Source organism: Pyrus communis, chromosome 2, assembly GCF_963583255.1.
Source record: "Pyrus communis chromosome 2, drPyrComm1.1, whole genome shotgun sequence".
NCBI classification, from domain to species: Eukaryota; Viridiplantae; Streptophyta; class Magnoliopsida; order Rosales; family Rosaceae; genus Pyrus; species Pyrus communis.
The window spans coordinates 19,633,945-19,648,850 of record NC_084804.1 but is presented as its reverse complement, the minus strand read 5'-3'; positions in this window follow the sequence as shown (position 1 = coordinate 19,648,850).

Sequence of the window (14,906 nt, the reverse complement as noted above, 5' to 3'; positions counted from 1 at the left end):
TCCAATTGGGTTAACGTTGAGGGACTAGTGCAACAATTTTTCTCATTTGGTTTTCCATATTTACCTCTTCATTCAGCCTCTCGTGCATGACACATGACTCATTTTGAAGGAAGTTGTAACGAAGTTGACAAAAAAGACCATAGCTACACATTTTGACGAGTTAGAGGACCAATGACCACATATTTTTAGTTGAGGGACCATTACTCCAATTGAGTTAAAGTTCATGGACCATTGCTACAATTTCCTATTTTCTTCAAGATCTCAATGTAAAAAGGATTTTTTTTTTCATCCATTTGATACAATGGCCACTCATGGTTTGACAGGCACTGACAAGAGAACCCTTACGGTGTTCACTTTGGCATTTGGATCAAATGTCTCCTAGTAATCAACTCCAAAAGTTTAAGTAAACCCTCAAGCCACCAATCTAAACCTTGTGTCTTTCAGTTGACCCATTTGAGTGAAACTTGGTCCTGTAAATCCATCTATTGCCCACAACCTTTTTACCCCTTGGAAGTTCAACTACACTCCAATTTTTATTGTCATCTTGGAAATGCTTCTATGGAAATACTATTAACCTTTGACCTCCTTGATGAGAGATTTTTCAGTGTGCTCGAAACATGGGATGATACACTATACGAGTGGTGAAATACTTGTAATAAAAAATTAACAAAATAAATAAAATTTTCCACCACTTATATAATAACACGTGGTGTATAACTCATGTTTCTGAGCACAATAAAAAATTTGTCCTCTTTGAGCCACCGTGTAAATACGTCCTTGACCCGAAAGATGCACTAGGTTAGCATTCTGTATAAGATGGTTGAGAATGGATGTAAAGTAGTGATGGAAGACTAAACAAACTAGAATTTGAGTTTAAATTTTGAACAATAGCATTAATAATCGGGAGATTTACGATTTTTGGTGTTGCTTGTGTCACAACATCCATCCAATGTCCCTTCCAGTGGTAGCTACTCTTAACGAACTTTGAGGATATTAAATATCATTTCAAGCTTAGGGGAGAGGATTGATGAACCATATTGTTTATACGACTAGCTAGCTTATTTGATGAACTTGGAATATAGAAACCTGTCCTACTTGTAGATCGAGGAACATATCACAGTTTAATTGATAAACTAATTTTTATGAATCTTATCACAATGTCACATACGAGCTGGATCAAAGTACTTGATGAATGTGGCAATGACTTGGAGTTACGTTCTAGTTGGATACAAGGTGGGGGTTTTGGAAACCTTATTATTATATGTATGTATATAATTATTGTTTATGATGCATTGTATAGGGATATCACTTACGGAATAACGACGCACTGCTTGTACTTGATTTTGTGAACTACACATGATACGAGAATGTGCTGAGTTGTTGTTGATGAAATTATGTAATTATGGTAATGGTTAAGATCTTTTGTGTAGTTGAGCTGGAGTCTTAGAAGTATTAGGTCTTAGGTCAGCTCAAAGTGTATGTGTTATTTATCGGGTAATTCGGAATTGACAACAAAAAGTTAGACAGGACGACTAACAAAAAAAAGGGGTTGAGATGTTTTGGGAAGGGGTTTAGTTTGTAAAATTGAGCATTACAGATCACAACTATAGTGGTAAAATGTATGATATAGAACATGCATATCTGCTTTTTCAATTATACAGATTAACAAGAATTGAGAAGGTGTTTTGCATGGCATTCATGCATATCATTTTACATGTGTTTCTAAGTATTCATTGATAATGGAATTTTGTTAATTATATATGTGAAGATATAAGTCCCTACTGAGATTTTCAAGCTCATCCTAACTATATTTTGGAGGTTTATGAACTAGGCAATCCAAAAGGGTAGGCAAGATGAGATGAAATTAGATAGGAGGCTTGAGCTGTTCTTGTTTCATTGTAAGAAATAAGAGTTTTATTATTTCTTTGTAACCTTGTAAAGAATTTTTGGTTAATTTTATAAGAGGAATTATTTTCACACAATTGAGTTTCTTTTATTTGTTTAATTTTAACTCGCGCTCCAGACTTAGGATTTCTTACGACCTGGATCCGGAGCATGACATAAAAGGATTCTTAGACCATCGATTTTGATGTTCATTTTCAAACTGGTACTTTAGATTTGAGATAGGAGATCAATTTCTGGTTTTGTTATTCTTCTCGGTCCAAAAAACAACATACCGTCTCATGGTCCTCCACAGAGGCGGGTATGGGGCTATGACAACTACCACTCTTGAAGTTGTGTGGATTCTTCAGTTGTTATCAGACTTGCATGTCTCTATTCCTCATGCTTCTGTTTTACATTGTGATCGTAATCGGTGGGGACTCTGGAAAACAATGCCAATTCATAACTTGTATTTTGATCCTTGTATTAGCATCATATTTTGTATCCCAATTCCTGAACTACGTTGTGCATTACAACATCTTCAACGATTGAGAAGATCACCTAAACTAAAAAAGCACAAAAGTAAGTACCTGCATAATAATCTACTTCACCAACCTACTTGACTAAAATTTCTTCTTCTCCAAGTTATTTTCCAAATCCTCTTTTCCAGATGCCTTCTTTCAACATCATCAATTCTCCAGCTATCATTCAGGTAAAAGCTTCTGCAAGTCATTCGATTTCTCAATCTCATTAATACTCACAATTGCCAATCCAAATGCCATGCACCTTAACCGCACTTGGTCTAATGGTACATCTCTTCTTAATGGTGAAAAATGTTCCAATCAACGTCAAATTTCCCTCCACCTTGGATTATAAAACTACAGAATGTTAAGATTGCAAATAGGTCGCCCAACGACGTCCCACTACTAACTACTCCAACACTGATATTATCTCTAACTTAACGACTCGCACAGTTCGTACTCATCACATCCATTTTAGGGTAAAATTAGTCACATTTTTTTTTTATTTGGAAAAGAAATGGTCGCACTCGTTTCATTGTGGGGTTGGAGAGGAAAGGAGAAGCAATGTTATTGGAAATCTATGGGGGATGGTGCAGACAAAATCATTCTTCTAGTTTATAATCACTTTCAAAACAAACTAACTAATACACAATTAAACAACCATCTAGTGGGTGTGTTACTTTTAAACTAATTATTCAACTGGAGTGTACCTTAAGTCACATGGCTGCAAAAAAAATCCAAAGCTATCATCATTTCAGGACATATATTAGCCTTAACTAAAACCAAAAGATGTCATTTCATAATTGGTGAATCCATAATCTAGGGTGATAAGGGGTTCTTAATAGATTTGTATTATAAGACTTGTAGCTCAAGTAGTTAAGAGTGTTTATTCACGCACTCGAAATTATGTGTTCGATTCTCTTTCCAATATCGTGTGTATTCAAATAAAAAAAAAATTCAGTATGCTAAACTTACAAACCCCTCTAAGTGTAGTATCTTTATATATAAAGCCAATGGCCCAATGAACAATGTTTTTTGGTGTCACAAGCTTCAAAGAAAATAATTGGACAAAAATACCTCTCAAACAAAAAAACTTCAAAAGCAACCCAAAATAATGCATCAAATATGGTTGGAGTATTTTCATCATTTTAATAGTGTTTTTTTAATAATTAATTTTTTTTAATAATTAGTACCTCTTAATAGGCTAGCAATAATGTGATTAAATCCGTTGTTCATTAAATATTATTTTCTCTATTTTTATACATGTTCAAAACATCTTAAGAGAAGTGTAATACCGATTATAAAAAAAGTCTTTTGCATGCGAATAATAATGTGATTAAATTAGTTGTCAAATGATTTTTTTTTTTTTTTTTTTTAACAAACGATATTATCTACACTAAAGGTGAGGGGATGAGCTTAGCCTCACAATGAGCTAGCAATAATATGATTCAATTAGTTGTTTATTAAATATTATTTTGTCTATTCTTAATATAAATTCAATACAGACCGATTTTATTATATGGATTTACCTGCTTTAATTGGTTTATAAGGAGTTTCTTCTAACATGATCTAAGATTATTCATTATTTGACTTTCATTTTGTCAATTTACGCATATAACTACATTTAAAACGTATAAGTCACGCGTAGTACGTTGTGATTCAAAAAATGCCTTCTGCACATGAGCTTGGGGTGATAAATCTCGTCTGATGTGGGATAGTACCAATAAGGCCTTGATTGGAAAGGGATCCTTGCAGGATCTCTTCCATCTAATCCTTCTCATTAAACAATCCGGACCCTTAAAATTTGATCCAACATCTAAAGTTATTATAACTTTTAAAGTGGGTCCCTATTTTTAGCTGTTGGATTAAATTTCAAAGACCCGAATCGTTTGATGAGAAGAATTAGATGGAAGGGATTCGAAGAATCCTTTTCGCCTTGATTGAGCTTGGGGTGATAAATCTCGTCTGATGTGGGATAGTGAGAGAGAAAGTATTATGTTTGCTTAATGAAAAGCAAATTAATTTGATAATTAAATTAATAAACTTGGTTGTACTTACACAACAAACACCACATGGTTTAGTTTAGGGCTTCTTAGATAGCATTAGAAAATCATAATAAAATCTTAATTGCGGATGGTATTGTCTTTTTATTGAATAGATGATGAAGTTCATGCTTGGAATAAAAAAATAATAGGAAAACTAATGAAAAAAATTTCAAATTTTTGCATTTTAATAAAAAATCATCTACTAACTTTATTAATGATAAGGGATAAAATAATAAATAAATATAAAAAATATAAAAAACACCACATGCTCTGGCGCGCATACACCCCACCCCACCCTCCATTTACATACTGTTTTCTCCTCATCGTCAGCTATCATTAAGACATTATTATTATTATTTTATTTTTTTGTTTTTTATTTTTTTGCTTAGAATAAGTGAAAGACTTCAAATTGAATTACTTTTTTTCCCAATTTTATTTTTATGGTGTTGTTTCCCAATACTAATGAAGATGACAAGAGATTTTTCAATGCGTCCGGAACACGGAGTGATACATCACGTTTCTATACAAGTGGTGAAATCCTTGTGTTAAAAAATAAAATTTCCTATCAATTACATAATAACACGTGGTGTAGAAAGTTAAGATTGTACGTGGAGAAGAAGAGGAAGCTGCAGATGGGCAGATAATAGAAAAAAATTATGTAATTGGTGTAGAAAGTTAATAAATTGAAGAGATACAAAGAAAATTTGGTGAGTATTGAAGAAAATTAGAAGAAGAAAATGTGTTTGGAAGGTGAGATTGTGCCAAGAAAATTCAAGGAGAGAGAAGAATGTAGTACCGTTAAATTTCGTAAATAGTGTAGTACCGTAAAATTTCATAAATAGTGTAGCACCGTTAAATTTTATAAATAGTGTAGTACTGTTAAATTTTATAAATAGTATAGTAAGTTTTATAAACAATGTTGTAAGTTTTCATAAACAATGTAGTAAGTTTCATAAACAGTGTCGTAAGTTTCATAAACAGTGTCGTAAGTTTCATAAACAGTGTAGTAGTACCATTAAGTTTCATAAATAGTGTAGAAAGTTTCATAAATAGTTTGTGTGAGGACGCGTAGGTCTGCGCGTCAAATTTTTTTTTAATATTAAAATTATGTCTTTTTCATTAACATTTAAGTTCTTTTTTCATTTTTATTAAAATTTAAGAGTTTTTCATTAAAATTTAAGTGTTTTTAATTAAATAAAGTTATTGCATGGTTTTTTTTGTATTAAAATAAATTTAGCCCAAATCCTTTTCATGAAAGTTTTCAAAAATAATATTACATACGTGCTACATTTTCTAAATATATATATATATATATATATGAAAGAAATGGGAGGTGTTCAAAGAAGGTAACAATGGAGTAAAACTACGATTTGTTTTGGAATGGTTTTCAAAAGGCTAAATGCGATGACCCGTTTCTAATTTTTCATGTAATTTTCTTCCCAAGTGTGTAAATTGACGTTTATGCCATTTTTGGCAAAGTGGAACCTGACGTAGACGTAGTTATTCAGCTTTAAATTAATTTTCTCATTATCATAATTAAATAGTACTCGTTGTTATGAACACGTGAGCGCGAGTTAGACCCGAAACGGACTTGTAACGAAAAGTTACGTTTAATTAAAGTGTGTTAACAACGGTTAAATTTGTATGCGTAAATTTTTCAGTGTGGGAAATTACTATTTTTGATAAGGTGAGCCGGATTTTATGTACATTTTATATTGTACAAAAATTTGAAATCTTATCCTCTTTCTCTTCTTAAATTTGTCCCGTGTCTCCCTCACCACCAATCACTCACTTTCCCTCTTTTCCCTTTAGCAATTAGTCATTCTCCTCACCTGTCTCACCCAATCAGAAACTGTCTCCTTCTCTCTTTTTCACCGAAACTCTCTATTCTCTGCGACCACCAAGAACACACACCAAGGCTATTAGATCGAACTTCAAACCACCACCATCACACTCCTCTCATCCTCACAAACTCAACCGTACGAGCCGATTGGAAAATGGTTAAGTTTTGAACCTCCAACTCGAAAGCTCCGACTTGGTGAGTTTTCACCCGACGAATGTCTAACCGAGTTACAATGTTTTGGGGAGTTTAGGAACTCCCACACAACTCCCCGAGGCCCCTAGTACAAGCTTGAAGCCAAGCCGATATCAAAACACATGGTTTCAAGGAGTTGGAATTTGACCCCAGAACTTCAAGCAATTTCTAGATAATTTCCATCCATTTTTTAGACTTTTGAAAGCTATAGACTTATTCTACTCCTCATGAGCTTCATTTCCATATAAAGTGCATAAAAAATGGTTGAGAAATGAAGAAGATATGATATTTTGAATTTTTTTCCAGAAACTGGCGAACCAGACGGAATATTATCTGGAAATTGCTTGAAGTTCTCGGGTGGAGGACCATTGGAAAAGAAGGAGAATATTCCATCAAAGTTGACAAAATATTCTGACACAGTTAGGTAACGTCATTACCGTTAGCGGAATATTTCGTCAAGTCTGAATGGATATTCCCTAGGTTTGGCAACATGTGGCCTGCGCGTAGGCGTGTGTGTGGCCGTGGGCTAGGCGGCCCATGAAGGCGCGTCTGGCTTCTGGCCGACGTGTATGGCTTCTTGACTTCGTGTAGAACGTTTTCGTATATTTAAACCCTTCGTTTGAGCAAATTATGAGGGATTTTCCTAGCCTTTTTGTGTAGGTCCTAATTAATTAATTAGTAAAGTTATTTCACATGTAAGTGAGACATACCCCGAGGAGGTACGAGGACTAACAAGGCTAGGAGGCTACGACCAATCGACGTAACAGTGAGTGGGCATTTGTTTATATATATATATATAAAGTTTTATAGTTTCCACATGTGCTTTCGTATTGATTTATGCTTATCGTGCCATGTTTTATTTAATTTTAGAAATGTTATTACGTAGTTGAGATTTATATACTATAATGGCATGTTCATGTACATTTTATTTGCTCATTATACATTGCTTCACCCGGTGTTAGTGCTCACCTAGGGCCATGCCTAGTCTTTCACGTGTATGTTCACATTCGCCCCGCACGCTCACCTTGGATCCCAGTAGGTGCCAGTCTTGTTGTACAGGTTACAATAGGCACCTTCGACTCATATATGAATGCGAATAGCTCCAATCTTCGAGTGATCATAGCACTAGAACGTATCTTATGATTACACCCAGTCATGTTCATGTCAGATTCCCTCTGCATGAACTCGTGTGTTAGCAAAGATTGATGAGCACTTGATTTTACTTATACTATTGTTGAGATCTTATGATTGGTGTATTTCTAGACTTACTGTTGGTTTGCATTTGATTTCATACTTATACGTAGTATAATTTTCTGGAAACCATACATGTTTTATGGCGAGGGGTTCGTATGTTCAAAAAATAAATGTGTTTTATAAACCTTTGTTTTTACCCACTCACCCTTATGTTTTTCGCCCCTCCAGGTTCTAGCTAGTTGTTACTCTATGGCATATGAGGAATCTTTAGCGGTTCCGACATATCCATAAATTAATGTAGGGGACTTTTCCCGGTTGTGTATTAAGTACTTTATCTAGTTTTGACTGCACACTTTTAGGTCATCTATGCTCTGAACACTGATGTTTTATGGGTTCTTCCTACAAATGCGCACTCGCCATTAATAAATAAATATTAGTTTTGGTTTAAATTTATCCATATTTCTATGCTTCACTTCCCTTTTTGGTTACGTCACCTTCGGGTGATGGCCATCATGCCTTGACTCCGGTTGGGGTGTGTTAGTTTGGTATCAGAGTATAGGTTTGGCAGTCCTGCATTCCTCGTATATGTTATAGGTCCTAATAATTTTTTTATCCCTTATGTTAGAATCATGCCACCATGTAGAGCGCTACTCATCCATTTTGGGCAACTCGGTGAGGCTATCTCCAACATCATTCACTCAACACTTCATCCTCTCCAAAGGACTACCTTAAAGACCGTATCCCATCTTCAAATAAATAATCTCTTTAGCAATGAGAGGCTCGAGAAATCTGAGGTTTGGATAGACCATGTTGAGAAGGCCTTTTGCGTTATGTAGCGATAAGGGAATCTTCTAACGGAGGGATGGGTCGAGACAGTGACTTAGTTCATTGATCTGGGAGCAGAATCATGGTGGGCTCAGGAATCACGCCCGTTGTCTGCTCAAGCCATGAATTGGGATATTTTCAGGTGCCTATTTGAGGCTAGATTCACACTCCAGAATACAAGGATCAGATGAAAAATGAATTCACGGGGTTGAAGCAGGGTAAAATGTCAGTCACAGAGTACCACCAAAAGTTCACTGACTTATCCCGTTATTGTCCCGAGATCGCTGGGAATCCCAGAGAGATGCTCTGTTATTTTAAGAAAAGGACTTGTAAGTGATTGCATTCTTTGGTGACTCCTACTTCATGCTCTACCTACCAAGAATTCTTTGAGGTTCTGCTTCGTGTCAAAGATTCCGAGAATGCTCATGATGATGACGATGATGAAAATGATAACAATAATCACCAGAAGAATGATAACAGGGGGCAATCATCCTTTGGCCCTCGAAAGTCTCAGAATTTCAAGAGAAGCAGTAACAGTTCTGTGTTGGAAATATGCCCTAAAGCCAATCATATGATCATACTTTACGAACATTTCACATGTTAACTTAATCTAGTTTAATATAAAGGGCAAAGATTATTGTTTAAAGCCATCTCATATAAATGTTATATGGTTAAACAATAAGTCCAAGAAATATATAATTGGGAGAATGTGATCTAAAGAAGTTAGATTCAAGAGACCATTCTCTTTCGTATATATATCATAAACGTTCTTGATTATAGGATTGCCAATTAGGCATTGACACTCCATTAAGATTAGTACGTGTTATGTATTCTCTTAGAGAGAGTGACTGGTCTCGAGTCATTGGTGTGACTGACACCAAGACAAGCACGCTCAATAGAGAATGAGTCCACTGAACGCGATCAACAAGGAGTTCTCATACTCATGTCACATGAAAACTCATGGTTAGGATAATGCAAAGTAATCATTTGACCTGAGGCATCATAATTATCTTATAGTTAGGTCCTTGATCTTTGACTATGTCAAAAAGTCACTCTGTCAAAGGGTGTCCACGACATAGTTGGGGTTAAGCCACTTAGCCATGGAGGCAAGTGAATGCACAACAAGGGATCTCTAACCTTCAAAATATTTGAGGGAGAATACTCTATGATATGATTAAGAATCTCTAGCCAGAGTTTGAATGAGATTTAGGAATTCGTTCCAAATCACATCAAGGTAATCATATAAGTAAGAGAATCACATTGGATAATAGACATAAATAAACTATCAAATCAAACAATGTGGTCAAGAGTACTGTATTAGAGAAAAATTGTATTGCATTGTAGTCCTAAACTGAATAGGTTCTCCACCTCTTCTGATTAGCTTGGGTAGCCATGACATATTGCTAGGTGTCACACATGGTTTGTGGAAGCCCTAAAGGTGTATAATCACTAAAGGGAGAATTGAAAGTAAGTTTCAATTCGCAATCGATTTGAAGAGTTCTAATCACCCACTACCTCGCTAAAAGGAACCTAATGGATCATACACCGTGTAAGGTAGAAATTGAAGAAACAACGGAGATGAGTAAGGATAATTAAATGGCTTAATTATTTATGGCTAGGATTAATTAATATGTTAATTAATCAAACAAATAAGTTTGTTTTAGCTTTTAAGTAATTAGTGGACCTCAAGGCCCATTAGAATTAGAAACGTCAAGCCCATTACCTTAAGTTGTATGACAACTTAATGACTGAAGACTCAAAAAGGCCCAAACAGTTCAAAGCCTTTAAAAGGCCTGCCATATCATGAATGAAAGTTTTGGTTCTTTTTGTCACTTAAGTGAAATGACTATATAAAGGACTTTATAGCCAAAATTCATTAGGGTTCTTTCTTGAGGAAATTCTCTTTTTCTCTCTAAGAGGCCAGCCCCCTTGGAGGGGATTTACCAGTATCAATCCTCCTCCAAGGTTACTCATCTTTTCTTCAAGTCCCTCTTTGGTGTGGAAACTTAGAGGTTCCCTTCCTTGGGAACTTGGAGAATCCATTCAACCATTCTCCTACAAAAATCCATGGAGCTAAGAAGTAAGGAATGAAGGCCCTTTCTCTTGGGTGATTAGCCTTTGTTTATGCAAAGAGGTGCTTCAAAGGTATAAAAGTTTCTCAACTCTTTTCTTTAAGATCTGAGTTGAGTCTTGGTTCACCACAACTACTAGGCCTTGAATTTAATGGGTAAAGTTTTGTTTTTCAATGCATACAAGCATGATTTGGCCTTTAATTGTTAATTGGATGCATAGATGTTGCTCAAATGAACTTGTTTTCACAAATTTTTTTTCATTCTGGATCTTCAAGCGGTGGTTCAAGTTCTAATACGCCTCGAAGGGGCGGCAAGTCCATGGGCAGTTCAAGCTTTCAGAGTCAAGGGAACTTCATCAATTCTGGCGCTCAGCTTTGTCGTAGATGCAATAGTCGCCACTGTGGTAAATGTAAGAGGGGAAGTAATGGATGCTATACATGCGGTCAGATAGGGCACAAAGCTAATCAATGCCCTTAGAATTAGAAAACTCAACCTTTTACACTACCATCTACAGTTCCTCGACAGTAGATTCCAAGACCTGGTACATACACGCTGACAGGTTATGGTGGTGCTTTTCACTACCATGGAGAAATATCCCAGTACTTGGGAGGAGCATATCAGTACCCATCTGATCCTTATTACCAGGGCGGATATTCGCAGTACCAGGGAGGTTATACCTCGTATTAGGGCGACAGATCACAGTGGTATGCTGGAGGGTAGTACTAGAATCTTGATGTAGCTTCTAGCAGTGGCGGCTTGGCCAGGTAGCCTAATCAAACCAACCACGGTCGAGGTAATCAAAGACGTAACAATCAAGCAAACAGGGGTCATGGAGGCAGACAACAAATGCAGGGTCGCGTCAACAACATCACCTTGCAGGATGCTCAAAGTAACCTCAATTTAATCATGGGTATGTTGAATGTTCTTGGCCATTTTGCTAGAATATTAATTGTCTTGGGTGCTACTCATTCGGTTATTTCCCATTGTTTGCTCAAAAAACTCAACCTCACCCCACTCCCCTCGGTTATGAGTTTGAGTTCTCGATGCCTAGGGATTTGCTATGTTAGTTGGGAGTACAAAGGATGTCCCGTTCTCATCGAGGATGTCGTAATGCCAGATAATCTTGTTCCCTTGGACATCATTAATTTCGATGTTATCTTGGGCATGGATTGGTTAGATTACAATCGCGCCATGTTGAATTATCATCAGAAAATTGTTACCTTCCATTGACCAGGCATGCCAATGGTAACTTTTATCGGTGAACGTAGTGGTATGAAACACAGAGTTATCTCTACCATGAGGGTGAAGCAGATGTTGAGGAAGAGTTGTTAAGGCTACTTGGCTCATGTAGTGATGACTGAGCAGACTCCTGCAGGGGTAGAAGACGTTTGGGTAGTCAAACACTTTCCTGATTTTTTTTCTCCGAAGATTTACCTGGCCTACCATCGGATCGTGAAGTGGAGTTCACCATTGACCTAATTCCAGATACTGACCCTAATTCTCCTTATTGTATAGCTCATGCGGAGTTGAGGGAATTAAAAACCCAGCTACAAGCACTTGTTGATAAGGGGTTCATTCAGCCGAGCACTTCTCATTGGGGAGCTCTAGTCTTGTTTGTAAGGAGAAAGACGAAACTATGAGGCTATTTATCGATTACAGATAGTTGAATCGGGTGACGATTAAAAACCGTTATCTGTTTCCTCGTATCGATGATCTTTTTTATCAGCTTCGTGGTGCTTGTGGTTTCTCAAAAATCGATCTAAGGTCTGGCTATTATCAAGTGAAGATCAGATGTGATGATGTTCTGAAAATGGCATTCCGAACTCGGTATGGTCATTATGAGTTTTTTGTGATGCCATTCGGTTAACTAATGCTCTAGCAGCTTTTATGAACTTAATGAATAGGGTATTCCACCTGTATCTTGACAGGTTCGTAATTGTCTTCATCAATGACATTCTTGTGTATTCTAAGAGCAAGGTTGACCATGCTAGACATTTACGTCTGGTTTTGAAGAAGTAAGGGAGAATCAATTGTAAGCTAAATTTAGTAAATGCCAGTTTTGGCTGGATCAGGTGTCATTCTTAGGACATGTGATATCAGCTCAGGGGATTTCTGTGGTTCCTCAGAAATTAGCAGCAGTGGAAAATTAGGAGTAACTTTAGACTATCATTGAAGTACGGAGTTTTCTTGGTCTTGCTGGCTACTATCGACGCTTTGTGAAAGACTACTCAGGCATAGCACTGCCTCTGACAAGGTTGACCATGAATTGAGTTAACTTTGAATGAAGTGACAATTGTGAGTAGAGTTTTCAACAATTGAAGTACTATCTCACTCATGCGCCTGTTTTGGCACTTCTCGATGACAATGGGAATTTCGAGATCTATAGTGACACATCTTTGGCTGTGTATTAATGCAACATGGAAAGGTGATCGTGTATGCTTCACAACAGTTAGAACCCCATGAGATGAATTACCCTACTCATGATCTTGAATTGGCAGCTATTGTTTTCACTTTGAAAATTTGGTGGCACTATCTTTATGGGGAAACGTGTTGAATCTTCAAGGACCATAAAAGCCTCAAATACATCTTTACTTAGAAAGAACTTAATCCCCGACAGCGTAGATGGATGAAATTGATCAGCGATTATGACTATACAATTGAATATCACCTTAGTTGTGTGAATACCGTAGCATATGCTCTCAGTAGGAAATCTCACCGTCAACTTAATGCTCTTTATGCATGTCGTGTTCCTCTTCTTACCGACCTAAGATCTACTAGAGCAATTTTGGAAGTGGATCACTAGGAGCCTTACTTGCCAACTTTCATATCAGACCAATTTTATTAGATCATGTTCTCGAGGCTCAGATGAATGACTCAGAATCCCAGGAGTTAACGCAAGCAGCGTTGAACAGCAATATGGGATATCTCAAGATTCAAAGGCCTGATGGTATGCTTATGCAGAGCGATCGAATGTATGTACCGAATGTGGAAGAACTGAAGAAAGAAATACTCAATGAAGCGTATATCTTAGCTTATGTGATGCATCCCAGGAGTACTAAAATGTATCATACTATCTGACCTTTCTACTATTGACCAGGAATGAAAAGAAAATTTGCGGAGTACGTGGGTAGTTGTTCGGTCTGTAAGCAGGTCAAAGCAGAACGAAAAAAACATTTCGGGTTGTTATAGCCACTTCCCATACCCCATTGGAAATGGGAAGATATCACAATGGATTTCATGTATAAGTTGCCTCGTACGCAAAATGGCTATGACGGTATCTAGGTGATTGTAGATCGGCTTACCAAGTCAGTGTATTTTCTACCTGTTCATGAAAACTACCCATTGAGTTGGTTGGCTGAACTTTTCATCTCTGAAATTGTCAAGTATCATGGTATTTGATAGGACCATATTCATGCGACTTAAATGGCTTGTTCTCGTACATTTACGTTATGTTTCTTTAGATATTTTAGTCATTTACGCTTCTTTCGTGTGTTTTTAGGTTCATATGGCTAAGGAAGCAAAAAGATGTATTTTGGAGCATTTTGGAGCAAAATCGGACTCGGAATGGATAGCTTATGTTTGGAGCAAAAGGAATGGACGAAATTGAAAACCAAACTATCATAATCACATATCATTCATTTATCACTTAACATATCATTCATTTATCACTTAACATATCATTCACTTATCACTTAACATATCATTCACTTATCACTTATCATATCATTCACTTATCACTTATCATAATCATTCAATTATCACTTATCATAACCATACACTTATCAATTATCATACCCATAAATATCAACACATTTCAACCATTTAAACACATGCATTTCATCTCACATGCACACCCACCTCTTTCCACCTAATTCACATGCATTTCATCCTTTAATTCACCCACATGCCCCTTTAAATCATTCAATCACACCATCACACATTCATCCTCCAACATTGCACATGCACTTTGCCTTTCATCATTGCACCACAAATCAACCACATTCACACATCACACACACACCCTTGCCGTGCAAAATCCATCCCATTTTTCTCCATCATTACACAACCTTGCAGCCACATGCATTCATCCTATCATTTTCTGCACATTCACTTCCATATTCCCTCTTTAATCCACATGCATTCCTAATCATTCACCCTAGCTTGTATCCACATGCTTTCCCAACAAACAAATCAGCCACATGCACACCAAACCCCACCTTGCCGTGGCATCCCTTGCATTTCCAGCATTCCCATTTGCATTTTCAGATTTCCACCAACCAATCTAGTTGTCATTACACATGCATTCCCTTCTTTAATCATTCCTAGCTGCCAT